The 15,479-nt window shown below is 44.7% G+C and overlaps 1 protein-coding gene across 4 annotated transcripts in view; it reads left to right on the forward strand.

Annotated features, from left to right (window-relative positions):
- Positions 1–14,790: 14,790 nt before the first annotated feature.
- ORC5 (origin recognition complex subunit 5) overlaps positions 14,791–15,479 on the forward strand; it is a 97,105-nt gene continuing 96,416 nt past the window's right edge. For all 4 annotated transcript variants that reach the window (XR_007244870.1, XM_048501340.1, XM_048501341.1 and 1 more), the window contains exon 1: positions 14,791–14,905. The gene's annotated coding sequence lies outside the window, so the exon portion shown is untranslated. The remainder of the gene's footprint in view (positions 14,906–15,479) is intronic.

Raw genomic sequence — 15,479 nt, forward strand, 5'->3', positions numbered from 1 at the left:
GTAGTGAATTTTCATGTTCATGTAAGAGCCGACAGCAGTCATCTGCCATAACAAATAATTTTTTCTTAGGATAGCACTGCAGAGTCAATATCCTCCTTTTCCACCCTGTCTAAAAATTACTGGGATCTACCACCAAGAATTCAATAGATGAGAATCTGAATGACAAGTTCGACTAGCTTGCCAACTCTCAGAGTATAGAGGCTCTGTAGAACTAAGTTCCCAAAACAGTGGACCCATATGTTACCTGCTTCTCTTGTTTATTTTATTATCAAACCTCTCCAGCCAACAGCGAATACAATCTAGCCTTGTACGGTGGTGCATACTCATGCCTGCTTTGATACTGATTGCCTTTCTTCTAAAACTCAACTTCGAGCCATCTTTGGCAAGTACCATTGCAGTAGGAATAATGACCTTTTGAACAATAATTTCAAGCCAAGATATTAGGGGAGAAAAAGCAGCATCAAATAAAAAGCTGGACAATTCGCAAGGTTGCTAGGACAGGAAATAACAGACAGTTTGGAGACTTAATCTCCCGGGATTTGGGAGATACAAGCCACAGAATGCTATGCTCAATATAACTGCAGACCTGGTCGAGATATTTTGCTAAAACAGTTTTCAGATCGAGACGGTTCCTCGTTAGACTACTCAGACCTTATTCCACCAGACATTGTAGAATGGGCACCGGTTGAACCAGAGGAAGTGATAATTACCAGACTGAAAAATGGGAAAGTGCTAAGGCCAGGTGGTCTTTCTTCTGAATTACTCAAACAGTATAAAGTGTGATGGGAAGGGGTGCTGGCACCCCTGTTTACCTCCATTGATCACTATGGCATCTTAACTGAATACTCTTATTGTTCCCAAAAGAAAGGCGACCCAACAAACTAGATTAAATCTTCTGCTATATCACATTGACCGCTAGAGGGAGTAAAACACACGAGGAACTTAAAAAAAAACTCACCAAAGAAAAAGGAATTTAAAACTAGCAAAAACAGAATGCGGAAAAGCCTGATGTTGCAGCTGTAGCTCTTTGTCTCCTCTGCTCCTAGCATGCTTCAGGAGACTGTGGTGGGTCCACGCTGAGGCCTCCAGACCTGAGGTCATTGATGGATCAGAAGGTGGTATCCATGCTGGCTCAGGGTTGCTTTGGGGAGTCCCTGAGACCTCAACCTCACAGGAAGGGTCTGCCAAAGTGGGATGGGTTATCCTCTTCCTCCAGTTAGGATTCATCCTCCCATGTGGTCCATGACACTGACTAGGGGGCAACAGAGCTTGTAAGACTGTTCCCTCACAATTACTACTTAATTTATTTATGTAATTTATTTAGAACATTCAAAGACCTGCCTGAGGCCACTTCCCGATAAATCAACAAAAAAGGAATTAAAAACTAGCCATTCAGAACACACCAGGACATAAAAACAGCATGAAGGAGCACTGAGCAACTTAAAAGAATATTGATAAAGCAGTTTTCAGGCCAAACCATAAAACAGACAACAGTGTTCAGAAGCAGATTGTAATACAGATTTTAAAAGAATAAAACTCCTTAATTAAAAGCCTGAGTGGAAAGAAATGCTTTGGCCTTGTGCCTAAAGTAAAGTAGGTGCCAGGCTAAAGGGGAAGTGCAAACCACAAACAAGGTGCCAACTCTGAAAAAAAACCCTGTCTCTGGTCACCACTATGTGCTTCAGTTCTACAGGAAAAAGCGCAAGAAGGGAACTCACAAGAATCTCAGAGAATTCCACCCCCACTGTTCTCTGAGACACTTGCTTGTCTGCCTTGGGGTTCCTGCTCTGCCCCCACAGGTACCCATAGCAAACTTGTGAGGGAGGGGAAATTTTGCCCACCTCTTTCCCCACACTGACTTCCTGCCTGCTACTCTGACTGTCAGGCTGTTTTGCTACCCATTGCTCTCACTCCCCAACCACCACTCCAACCACTTGCCTGCCCCCTACCCATCCCATTTTCTGACAGTGGAGCGTGCAGGGCTTAGGCAGATGATGGCTCCTTGCTCCTCCCTTCCCCTGTTCACCTGCAAAATCACCACCTTTGTCTGTCTGACTCCACTTATCCTGCAGCTCCCATTCCTCCTCAGTCTTTCCTGACAGGCCAATGAGGGCACATTTCCTGCATGAGTACAGACAACATTCCTCAGTTTGGAGAAAATGTAATCCCTTTTTATTTATTTTTTTAAATCAGGATTTTTCTGCAAACCTGGCGATTTTCCCAGGTTTGTAGAAAAATCTATTTTTTTCTATAGCTGGACTGGGAAAAAGAGAAGAGGACAGAACTGCTGGCAAGTTAAGCATTTGGTAAGGTCTACAAGTTTCAGGTTAGATCAACACAAGGTATTTCTAGGGTGAAGGAATCCCCTTGGAAGTTGATGATGAATGTTCATGGAACATTTTCAGTCATGTGCAGGGAGTGTGCCGTGTTCATTTTCCTCCTTGAGGACAAGGTGGACTTCAATTGTCAGGAGTGTAAATTGATATGGCTCTTAGAGGAGAAGGTTTGGAGCTGGGAGGAAAGGATTACATCTCTCCATGAAATCAAGGAAAGGGTGGGATTCATCAATAGATGCAGTGATGCCTGGCATAGAGATGGGGAGGCCAGCCAAAGAGAAAACAGTGTGATTGATTCCTTAACAAGACTTTTCAGAGCACTACAGAATGATCCTAAAGGCACTGAGTAAGATGGCACTCAGTGTCTTTAGAACTCAGAAATCGATTCCAGGGCCTGCAGTGGTGGCAGAGATGGAAACACTGCCTGAAGAAGAATCAGAAACACAAGAAAGACAGAGGGAGGAGGGAAGAGGGATATGAAGAAATTGCACTCAAAAGAAAAAGAAAGTGTTGGTCATAAGTGACTCTCTGAGAGGGTATTGAACATCATGTGTCCAGGCCTGACCTCCTAGTCTAAGAGGTGTGTTGCTTACATGGGAAAAGATTAAAGATATTGTAGACTGGATTCCATTTGTGATGGTCCATGTGAGAACCAACAGCTGTGACAAGGTTGTGAACCCCATTGAAAGCATTATTTTTTTATTTTATTAAATTCATATCCTGCCCTCCCCAACCAAAGGTGGGCTCAGGGTGGTGAACTATGAAGTTGACTATGAAGATCTTTGGAGGAAGCTGAAGGGAATGGGGACACAGGTGGAGTTCTCTTTGATCCTTCCTTTCAGAGGAAGGGGAATGCGATGGAAACAGAAGATAATGGAGCTGAAAAATTTGCATCCATTTTATTATACACTTTCACTCGGTCTGTTTTAGTGTCATATTTTAATAAAAGCTTATATATTCTTCCCAATAAGTGTTGTTTTTGTTTAATTTCCGTTTAATATTCTGTCAACTCCCATAGTACTCCTCCTTTCTCTTTTAATTCTCTTCTTAATCTTGAAACTATTTGAAAATATATCAACCATTGGCCCTCTTTTCCTTCATCTTTCATCCCTTGCCACAATTTAACTTTTTCTTGTATTTTAATCATCTCCTTAAATAGGCTTCTAATGGAGACATTATTGGTGAAACTGGGAGACTTACAGCCCAATCCAGAGCGGGGAAGGGGGGGGCGCTGAAGAGAATTGTGGAGGCAGCATGGACCTACACTGGTGAAAATCCTCCACACCCCCCCCACACCCCCGGCACTTACCGTGGCAGAAGGGCAAATCCACCAGTAGGTGGCCACCATAGCCTCCCAGGACACCCAATGTAGAGCTGAGCATTGTGTTAATGCACCAGCACTGCTGCTGACCCTTCTGGTGTAGTAGGGGTGTTCTGGAGCCATGGCCGGTGGCTGAAAATGCTTTTGCCAGCTTCAGCTAATTCATCAGAACTAGCCAGTGATCCATGCCTTAATTACGCTAGACTGCATTATTGGAATGTGCTCTACTTGGGGCTGCCCTTTTTCAGAAGCTGTAGCTAGTCCAGAACACTGCAGGAAGACTGCTGGTTTGATTTTGAACCAGTCATATACTTTCAACCTAACCTACCTCACAGGGTTATTGTGCAGATAAAAAGGAAATAAGGAGAATAATGTAAGCTACTGTCAAGAAAGGTAAGGTATAAATGAATACATTTTAAATGCGGCTGAAGGTGGAAGACAAATAAACGGTAGGTAGGTGAATGGCTGAGAAGGAGAGAATGAGGCAGGGAAATGAAAGAGCACATAAGGGTTGACAGAAGAAGGGAAAGGGGGATACAGTGGAAAGTGAGGTGCCACCCTACATGTCCTTGAGGATTCCCTGTGTCAAGAGAGCGTCTATTTTAAACTCTGTAAAATTCCATCTTGTGTGAAAGTTTGGGTTCCAGGTACAAGCTTGTGTTTGTGATGGCTCTTATCTATTCAAAGCTATGAGCTTTCTTAGAGTGTTGCTGGGTCATCAAAGCATATTGGATACATCTGGAGCACTCTGGCCAGCAAACGAGATTGATTTTCTGTACGGGAGGGAGGATTTGCTCCTAGATGGGACTTGAAAGTTCTGATTGAAGCGTTCGCTTGCGTCTGCCAGCTGAAAGAATAAATTAGTGCTTACAGAGAGATCTGGATTCCTTATTCCAATTTTCTTTTCCCTCCCACCGTCCATTTTCCATTACCAGAAAATACTGCTTGAACTCTGCACATGTCCTAAAACAACTTCTGCTTGCTGAGCTCTTCTGTGCTTTGAAGAGAGGAAGTGCTATTATTCTCTTGGGTTCCTAAGCTGCCTTACTGTGGTTCACTGTGTTTTAAGCCTTTGCTTATGTTGCAAGTTCTTCAATGAAGCTTCAATTAATTGTTACGTCTGTGAATTCTGGTTCAGACCCATATGCTCGGGGACACCACGACTCAAGACAGGGCCAGTTGCCTTTGACACCCTATGATGCAAGTGGGCCCGGCCCAGTAGCTGGCACCAAACAACTGGGCCAGTTTTACTAGGCAGAGGCTGCTCGGGGAAGGAGAGGGAAAAGCTGAAGACCGAATAACAGATAAGGCAAACCTCACTCTCCCAAGGTGCCTTCTCCAAATCTCCTGGAATTGCCCAACCTGGAGCTGTCAACCTTAGGGAAAGAAGGAAGCAGGAAAAGGGGAGAGGCTATGGGGGAATTCAAGAAAGGGAAAGAGGAAAGAGTGAGTGAGGGAGGGGGAAATAAGATGCCTCCCACAAGTTCTTGTGGGTTCCCACTTGTTTAAATATAAACTCCTGTAAGATAACAAATAATTCTGGCTCCTAAATTTTGGGGGTGGCTTATATAAGTGTCAAGGCTGCCTATTACCATCTCTACCATACATTCCCTTATCATTGTCATGGGTTATTATAAATCTAAGCCTATCAGTAGCTCTCTGCTGGTGTTCTGATCAGGGATAGAAGGAGCTTGCCACCCATGCACTTTAGGAGTATGGTGCTCACAATTGCCATATTATGGGAATATAGCAATGTGGGGATTTTCCATGCAGGCAAGCTTCCAAAGGAAGTTCCCAAAATGTGTAGTTGATGGGCTTCCACTTTGCATGAAAAAAAGGCCAGTAGTTGTCCACAGATGGCTGAACGCAATGTGTAATGTATATTCTGCATCCGTTATACCAGCTAAATACAATCATGCTCCAGTTCTTGTCAATCACAAATCTCTGATCAATACATAAATACTGATGTTTTTAGAACCCAAAACACGCCTGTTGTTTCTCCTTGCTGCTGTCTCCCTCTCCTTTTTTTGTTAGTATGCCAGGGTTATCTTCACTGACATGTAGGCCCAGGAGACAGCATCAAGCCCACAGAAAATAGGTTAAGAAAAGATCAAGCTGAATAGTATATAGGATTTTTTATTAGTCTTAGCAGTTTATCAGGCTAGGGTAAAATTTTGCTGTATTTTCAAAAGTTTTATAGATTGAGAAGTCATGCCCATATTGAGTCTCTGTGTGTCCCTGCAGCAAACAGCCTCTCACAAATATTTTGTTTGTTTTTTCAGCCTGAACATGAAGTACAATATTTTAAATGGTGTTATTGACTACAATGCTCAGGGACTGGTCCTTGGTGCCTTTGTGCAAACTTGCATCAAGAGCAGTCCTGTTTGAATCAAATTCAGTTGGAGGCTGGAGAACAACACCAATAACTTTAAGAGCAAATAGTAACAATAATCATTAGGATCATTTGGAAAGATCAAAATCTGAATGTATAATTGCTTTGGCAGATCTGGGCATGTCAAAGGCCAGGGTGTTTCCCAGTTCACCTGGAAGATGAGTGGGTGCAACAAGCTTGCCAAAGGGCATGGCTCCATGCCTGGAATGGATGACATGTACTCAGAAGGCTAGCAAGTATCCAATGTCTATTGCCAGCATAGGGCTGGGGTTAACTGCACCCCAGATCCCAGTGGCAGAGGGACAAAACCCAACTCTTCTACTGGCTAGGCCACCCTGAAGAATGGTGCACCATTGCTGTTAATTCTTGTCCCAGCATCAGGCCCTACCTCCCAAGCCTTGCTCCTGGGCTGGCCTGTAGTCACTCTTCCCCTCTAATTTCCAGCGGCATGCCTTCTTCCTCTTAATGTGACCTTGAGGCCATTACATACCAGTGGCCCACAGACATTATGTCTGGCCAGACCCATTCTACAGGGAAGATCCCCTCTGCATCTGTCCCCATCCTGCCAACTCTTCCCAGGCAACCATGCTGGGCCAGCCCAAGGGTGGCTGTGAAAATAGCCCCCCCTAACCTGCATCCCACCTAGACTCAGCCTGTCTCTCTATCACAGTGCACATACTAATGATATGTAATTTTTCTTTGTTTCTCCCAAATGTTATTTACAGAATCTCCAAATAAACTCTCAAAAAGTGGTTTGAGGAGATAGCACAGTTAGACATTTTGTAAGGATGCCATGGGCAGGGGAACCTTTTTAATGCAAAAAACCCCCACAACCAACAGTGGAACAAATGATCATGGACTATCCCTTAGAGAACCAGTGTCCAGAGGTTCTCTTCTTGCAATGGAATCACTTTGAAAGTGTTCCTCCAAACAGCATGTTCTTCCTGTTTCATAGCAGAAAACTAGTCATGGACTGCCAGCAACATTTCAGCAATCACTTAAGAGACAAGAACCTCTGTGAGTGTCATGCAGAAGTCAACAGATGCATTAAGTCCTTGTATGTCCCCACCCAGATTACCAGAGAAAGATTCTCTAAGCTGGATTTTGACTTGCACAGAAGCTACTGAACCTTAAGGAATATAGGCTAACCCTCCATTTGGTACCATGACTATTTTCATAAGCTAGCATTTAGAAAACATTTCAATTTAAAGGACTCTTTATGGGAAGTCTCTGCATGTTCTGAAGCCAGAAAAGGCACTGTGGCAGGAGTTTGACTGTACCTCATTCATGAATTGCCCATCAATACTCACTTCTTTTGACCCTTAGATCGAGAAGCGCTGTTTTAGCTACATTTGTATAGAGGAAATATTTGTATGCAGCACTGAACTGCTCATTCTCAAGTGCTAGTCATGGACTCTGCAGCATTCTTTCCATATGTAGCAAATTATAAAACCCATTAACCACCTAGCATCCTGGAATACCAGCACTTTAGAATTCTGCAACAGTGTATCATCATATCTATATGAGAATTCAATATATGCACAGGATGTACTGAATTGCGGGCAGATGTGCGGATTCCGCTTTTCTCACAAACCAAACGCACACTTAAATTCGTTGGAAAAGAAATGGCTGCAGCCCGGTTTATTAACAAATAATGCATAACTCTTTTGGAAGCTGGACAGGCATATTGGGGCGCAAAGTGATCTCTGGCCACTCAGGCAGCTTAACCGCTGAACTCTGGTCACTATCCCAGCTCCACAGCTGACCTCTCTGGCCTCTTGAGGCAGCGCACCGCTGGAATTAACCCGGCACCGCCGTCCCCCAATGGGGACCGGGACAGAAGGTTACTAGATGTCACTTGGGCGCCTACCCATTTGTGACACCCCCTCCTGCCAGGGGTAGCGAAGCTTGAAACAGGGCTTCCAGGCCTGCATCCTCAAGCTTCTCCAGCTCCTCCTACTCCTCCAGACTCCTCTTATTGAGGCCCCTCCCCGCCTGAAAGTGAGTGTCTGGCATGCAAGCCTGCCTCCCCCAAAGGATGTGCCCCTATGCCCTGAATCCGCCCAGACTGCGACAAATGTCTGACATAAACAACTTACTACAAAACAACAGCCCAAAACTCAGGGCGGGAGGGTGGGTTCCGCTTGCCGGCAGCCTTGTAAGGAGGCTGGGCTGAACTGGGCATGGGCTTAAATAGCCTGCCCGGCTCCCTCGTCACGTGACGGTTCCCACCCCCATCACGTGACCCGTCGATCCAACAGGGAGGTGAGCCGATCGCTCCTTCCTCCCCTGCCGCAATGGCGCCCAGGGTAAGTCCTGGTGCGCTTTATCACGGCACAACTTTATTCCCAGATCTTCCATTTGGAGATTTGAAAGCAATATATTGGTCTGTGACGCAGAGGCTTATCTAGGCAAACTGGAGCCTGGGGACAGAACCTGAGTTTGGCGCGCGCCCCCCCGTATGGGCGGCCACCCTCCCCCACCACAACCAAACAATGATTTTTTGCACCGGCTCACAAAACACCTCCCACCCCCAGCAAAACATACATGGCTCTCTCCCCACCAATTCTCTTTTCTAATTTTGTCCTCACACCAACCCTATGAGGTAGGTTGTTAGCCTGAGAAACAACTCCAAGCCAGTGCAAGTGGGTATTAAACATGTAAATCTCTCAATCACCCCCAGCAAAACATTTACCAACCAAATGTCAGCATCATCTCTCACAAATGACTAACCTCCACCCTCAGGAAAACATACATGGCTCTCTCCCCACCAATTCTCTTTTCTAATTTTGTCCTCACACCAACCCTATGAGGTAGGTTGTTAGCCTGAGAAACAACTCCAAGCCAGTGCAAGTGGGTATTAAGCATGTAAATCTCTCACAAATCACCCCCAGCAAAACATTTACCAAACAAATGTCAGCATCTCTCACAAAACATTTACCAAACAAATGGAAATCTCTCACAAAACACCTCCAGTGGAATCCACCCCCAAACAGCATCAACTTTCAATGTTTAAACTGGGGACCTCACATTCTCCCTTTAAGTCCATGTCAAAGGGGGGTGGATTTAAAAGGAGAATCTGGGGAAATTTGGAGGGTGCCTGCTGTCAGGGGTGCAATTATTAAGCTAACAGCACCAAAAATTTCAGGTTATCTTTAGGAGACTCTCCTGATGATACCACCCAGGTTTGTTGAAGTTTGGTTCAGGGGGTCCAAAGTTATGGACCCTCAAAGGTGTAGCCCCCATCTCTTATTAGCTCCCATTGGAAACAATGAGGGATGGGGCATCCATTTTGGGAGTCCATAACTTTGGACCCCCTGAACTAAACCACACCTAACTTGGTTGGTATCATCAGGAGGGTCTCCTGAAAAATCCCTGAAGTTTTGGTGCTGCTAGCCTAAAAACTGCGTCCCCTGCAGGCCGAAAACTGAAAAAACACTAAAAATACAAAAAACCCACATGAACCTGAAATTTTTGCACCCCCCACTAGGGGGTGCCTGGGGACATAGGGTACCTCATCTACCCATAGGGTAAATACACTACTGCCATGGCGACTTACTCTATTCATCTTTCAATGGATGAGCATCCTCTGGCAAGAAGAAAAGAGAATTCTCCAACTGATGCATGTAAATGTACTGGACAGATGAGCCTTAATTTTGAGAAATACTTTCATCCATACCTAGCAAGGAAGTCTGCATGTCTGGCAAGTCTTCCACATGTGCTAATCAGACACAGTACATTTCCTGTTAAGTAGTTATACTGAAAGCACAGCTGGATTTTTAGTGAGATTTAGATATGTTTCTTAATCAATATTGCACCCTAGTGTGGCTGTGCCTTCACATTTGCATTACAAATGGATACTCCCCAGAACTACTGGTCATAAGAAATACCTTCTTTCAGCATGATTGTAACTGGATTGGCCCACAACATCTTTAATTTTTTCAGCAATAGGCAATTTAGAGCATGCTAAATGTGAGCACAACTAATTTCTAAAGCTGAAATTCAGGGATTTCCTGAGAGTGGAGGCAAAGGGCAGCACACAATCATGCTTTTGCACGGATGGTAGGATTGCTAAACACCAGTTGATAGCTGGAAATTTCCTGGGATTACAACTGATTTTTAGGCAACAGAGATCAATTCAGCTGGATAAAATAGATGTTTTGGAAGGTACAAATCCCACTTTCCTCAGGTACTAGCTCCAAAATATACAGATATTTCCCAACCCAGAACTGGCATTCCTAACCTACGGTAATCATAGCCTGATTCATCTACCAAAGATTATAGATTTGTTACCGCTGTGGCTTGGGTAACAATAAGTGATTTCAGCTCAGCAACGTAATGAGGCTCAGGAAGCCGGCGTTCTTCAAAGCAAATGATTTTATTTGGAGGTGATGGTCACAGCTCGGGCAGGAGAATCGCGCCTTGCAAACAAGCGCCAGAACTTTTATTCACAAACATCAAAGGGGGCAAGGGGGCAAGTCCCTTACCAAACACCAATAAGAAAACAACAATACAAAAGTAAGATACAATTACAACTTTTATGAATGGGATCACGAAATCCTGCTGTCAAACGTTTTCCCGCGAGATCTCACAATGGTGCTGAAGGGAGAGCAGATAAAGTCCATTCAGAAAATCTAGGTGGGCTCGCTACCACACCCAGCTATCTCCTTTATCAGATGGCTGTTTCCTTCAGATGTCCTGAGGCTCCTGCACCTCATTTCTATAACAAAGGAGAGCTCAAATTGTCCAATGGTGGTCCCTGCATGTCTCCAACGGCTGGGACCTCTGGGTGCTGCCAGCAGAGTTTAATTTGCAAATCCAAAGAGGTCTTTGTCCTCGCTAAGGAGTTGGCTGGGTGTTGGTCTAAGCTGCATTCCAGGGCTGACTTCCTTGTCCCTTAATATCAGCTTCTATAGGCTACTGCTTTTACTAATAGCAGAAATATCAAAATAACTTTTCTTAAACTTAGACATTAGGGAAAACAATACAATACAAGTACATAAGAACCTCCTAACTTAACAATAACAAAACCTTAAGCTAACTGGGAACCTAGTCCACCTAAAATCCTAAACAGCGGGCAAATCATAAATTCAGCTCTAAAGGGGCTTTCATTACATCTTACAAGGGCAGAGGCAAGAGGGAAACCATATAACATTGGCACAATTACATATTTATGTCCTTTGCAAGCCTTATGGAGGCTTCTGAACAACACAGGTCTCTGCGTTCTGACATGGAGCCAGTGTAGCCATGTAACTTGACTCAAGAAAATATTTTGGCTATTTCCTTGGGCGGTAACAGAATTGACACGTGATTTATATTTTATTACAGGGACAGCATATTAATTATGAGAATTTATTAGCTGAATCTGCTTCCAAAATTTTCACAACTATTTAATTATATTTTTTGTAACAATGTTTCAGAAAAATCTGTTTTATGCTCCACCATTCCCCCTTCCCCTGGTCCAGTAACAATCAGCTAAAATGATTATTGTGAGGGGAGGGATTCAGTTTTCAATCCAACAGATACCTGGTCAGAACTAGAACACAGCAAATTTATTTGTCAGTTTAAGAGTTAATAACGAGTTCAAACAAGTGTATCAAATCTGAGCCAAATTTTGTTTTGAGATTTTAAATTACTGAAGGCACCATATGTGTTTACATGCACACGGGTCTTGGTAGTAGTCTTTTAAGGTAATTTCCTCTGCAGAGAATTATTGTGTTTCCTGTTAATGAGTTCCAAATGAAAATTTAATTGCAGCTAATTACATGAAATCTGCTGCCAGTGACTATGTACACCAACACTTACAATGCTTTACATTAATCTTTTTTTTTGGTCCTGCACTTAATGCATGACATTAAATAAGGTTAGGAAGAAACTAACAATACAATCCTAAACAGAGTTATACCTTTCTAAGTCCATTGACATCAATGGATTTAGAAGACTGGAATTCCTCTTAAAATTACACTGAGTGTTCTGTTTACCTTCAGTGACAGAAGCCTGCATTAGTATACATTCAAACCCAAATGAGGGTATCCAGTCTCATGTGGAACTGTCAAGGAGCCAACAGCTGTACATCTTCTTTTCGTTCTTCCCTTTCTTTTTTTTGCCATATATATTATCTATCGATGTAATACAAAAAAATTTTCTTCCTTATTCTCTCAGTTTGAGCTATCATGCCTATAAGCAGAAAAGTAGTTGGGGAAAATGGTGCCCAGGGCAAAATGGTGTCCTCACGCCCCATGGTAGCTATGCCCCCCATGCCCCACTTACCTGAACTGGTGGTGGTCCCAGGCAGTCGAGTGAGGCTGAGGGATGCTTGGCTGCAGCCTCCGCCAGGCCTGGTGGGGCAAGGCCAAGGGATGCCCTGTGGCGGCCCTGCTAGGCCACACTTTCAGCCTCTGCTGGCTGAAGGAGTGGCCTGGCAGGGCCAGGCCCAGCTGAGGGGACAAGGGAGAGGGGTTGTGGGGTGATTTCGCACCCCTCCCCCGTGGGTACCATCTCCTCTTCCCCGCCCAATACGGACAAGCTGAGTTGGCATGGGGGAACCATGGGGGGCACAAAATTGCCCCACACTGCACAACACTCCTCCCCGACGCGTGACCCTGCGATTTTGCACCTCCCCATGTGACAGAATGGCATGCGTCTGGGGACATGTGACCTCACATGTCCTTGTGGGCGCTCCGCCCCTGCCTTATGTATCAGTTTATTCTCTCAGCTACAGCTATCATGCCTATAAGTATCACCATCACAACTACACTGGTGGAAAAGAGTACTGCCTGCTTTGAACTTGCAGTGGATGATTTACAATCCTGTAATCCACATCTTGCATGGCTTTCCAAGCAGCAAAGAAGAGAACCATGAGAAGCTGGGGTTGTCACCTTCAAAGTGAAGCCTGGAGATCTCCCAGATTTAGATGATTTCCAGACTACATATATCAGTTCCCTGGGAAAAAATGGCTGCTTTGGACGGTGGATTCTATGGCATTAAACCTCTGCTGAGTTCCTTTACCGCCCCAGGTTACACCCCCCCCCCCCCAATCTCCATGAATTTCCCAACCTAGCATTAGAAACCTTAGGAGCAACCTTAGGGCAAAGAGGGAAACATTTGTGGAGGGGGGAGGGGGAGGAGCAAACACTGTTTAATACTTCAGGGAAGTGAAAGGCTACTGCAGAAGTCCCTAGAATGGTGCCGGAGGGAGCCATGGTGCTCACGTATACTTTTTTAATGTAACCTCCTAAGTGGTTTTAGGAAGTAAGTGGGGCCAGGTAGGGCTTTACCCACCAATGCTTCTGATTGACTCCTGGAGATTTGATTGGCTAGCCAATTTTTTTTTTAATGATTAGGCAGCAGCCACCACTGCAGCAGCCATTTTGTTGTGTGCCCACTGTGCCATATCAGAACTATAAATGTGCCCACAGGCTCAAAAAGGTTGGGGACTCCGGGGATACAGGAAAATATTTTTTAAAGTCATCTCTGCTTCAGAAGAAAAACTGATAACTACCACCTAGCAACTCTGCGGACAGAGAAGTTCTAAGCTTCCAACTGCAAGACTTACAGGAAGAGATCAGCAGGAAGAAAGCACGAGAGACTAATTCTGGGCACAAAGAAGGGGGGAAAATAGCAGAATGAAGAAAGGGAAAACCCATATCTGCTGCCAGCTTTGTCATTTGCTTCCCCCTGCAGGAGCTGCTTCTTTACATTTGATATTGTACTCCACCCAACTTCCAAAGAGCCTTTTCCAATAAAGGAAGATGACCCTGAATGTAAAACAACAATACCCTCAAGTTTTTGTAAGCAGCAAATGTAATATGTGTAAATATTGCAGACAGTCACCCCTTTATACCTGGGGAAAAAACTAGTCTTGCAGTTGAGTAAATACTGTGGCAGCTGGCTCTTGTGAAAAGCTACAATATTATGTCTATTTCAGCATTATCACCTTGATATTGACTTAACTTCTTGCTGTGTATGAACAGGTTTTTTAAAGTTTGTAATTGTGAAGACAGATGAGCATAGCATCCTGGGTGTGGGTGATGTGCAGGAGGCCCAGAAGAAATCTTTGTGCGTGAGTGTGTGGCAGACGGAGTGGATGACTCTTGGATTACCAAGAGGGGAAGAAATAAGACATTATAGTGTCTGTTTTACAATGTTTTACAATGAGAGAGGGGTACCATAAGTGTACTCAGGAATCTTTAGAAACTACTGTGATTTTCCATTACATTACACAAATGTTTGTGTCCGTTCGGTCAAAATCATGCGAAGATGGTCTGGACTGGAATCCAAGAGCTGCTTTCGGTCCACGTGTTGTGTTTTCCTAATCCCCAGTGTGATTAAAAGCGCCGAAAGCGGGCACGCTCTTTCGTGTTATCTTATTAACCATCAGAAAAGATGGGGGATGGCTTTCACTTTGGACCAAACCTGGCGTTTTTCCCAGTTCTCCTCCAGCGTTGCCTGATTTGGCCAGGATTTCTTAAGACCATAAGCGAAACAAGGCCACAAAACAGACACACTTATGTCTTCTACAAATCTACCCCCTTTCCGTTTACTGGTGTCAAACTCCGCCCCGCAGTCGGCCAACAGAGGCCACAACGTCCTCCCCACCAGTCTGACGTCCTCTGCCCAACAACCGCGGCTCCGCCCCGAATCCCTGGGAGAGCAGTCAGGGCATTGGACACAGCCGTTCATGTCTTCAACAGCCAGTACTGCGCATAAGCGGAGTTTACGTCGTGGCGGGCACGGGGGGGGGGGGGGGGGCTCTCTCTCTTTGCGCGCATGTGTTGTGGCGGCTGTTATTTGGAGTGAACGGCGGGAACGTGTATGGCGTTGGTGGCTCTCGCGCTCGTTCTTTGTGGCGGACTGGTAGGGAAGGCTCGAACTGCGAGGAGTGCGTGTGTTCCCCCCCCCCCCCCTTTCCTAGTCTGTGGATATTCGGTGGCGCAGAGCCCATTTGTAGAAAAAGAGGCGAAATTAGGACTTTGAAACGAGACTTTGATTTAGAAGCATTATCCCCCCCTCTCCAAAGTGTGATGAATTCTATGGTATTGACTTAACTGTGGGGAAACTTCGCTTTGCACATGCTCATGCTCAGGTCTTCAGACTAGGATATTGTTCTTCTATCCTTACATAAGATGGCATTAAAATGCTGCTCATGAGCTTCCTCGTATACTTTTTAAAAAGGAAAATATGGAACTGTTAGGGGGTGCCATTGTAATGAGCACATGTAGTGTTTATTTACACCTGTCCTTTCTCCCTGGTAGAGACCTAAAGCAGTTTACATCATTCTCTTCTTCATTTTATCCTCACAACAACACTGAAAGATAGGTTTAGGCTGAGAGTGTGGGACTTGCCCAAGATCACCTGGCAGGATTCCATCACAGAGTGGGACCCCGAACCTGAGTTTCCCAGATACTAGTGCAGCATGCTAACTACTCCA

This window comes from Sphaerodactylus townsendi, linkage group LG06 (genome assembly GCF_021028975.2).
Source record: "Sphaerodactylus townsendi isolate TG3544 linkage group LG06, MPM_Stown_v2.3, whole genome shotgun sequence".
Taxonomy (NCBI): Eukaryota; Metazoa; Chordata; class Lepidosauria; order Squamata; family Sphaerodactylidae; genus Sphaerodactylus; species Sphaerodactylus townsendi.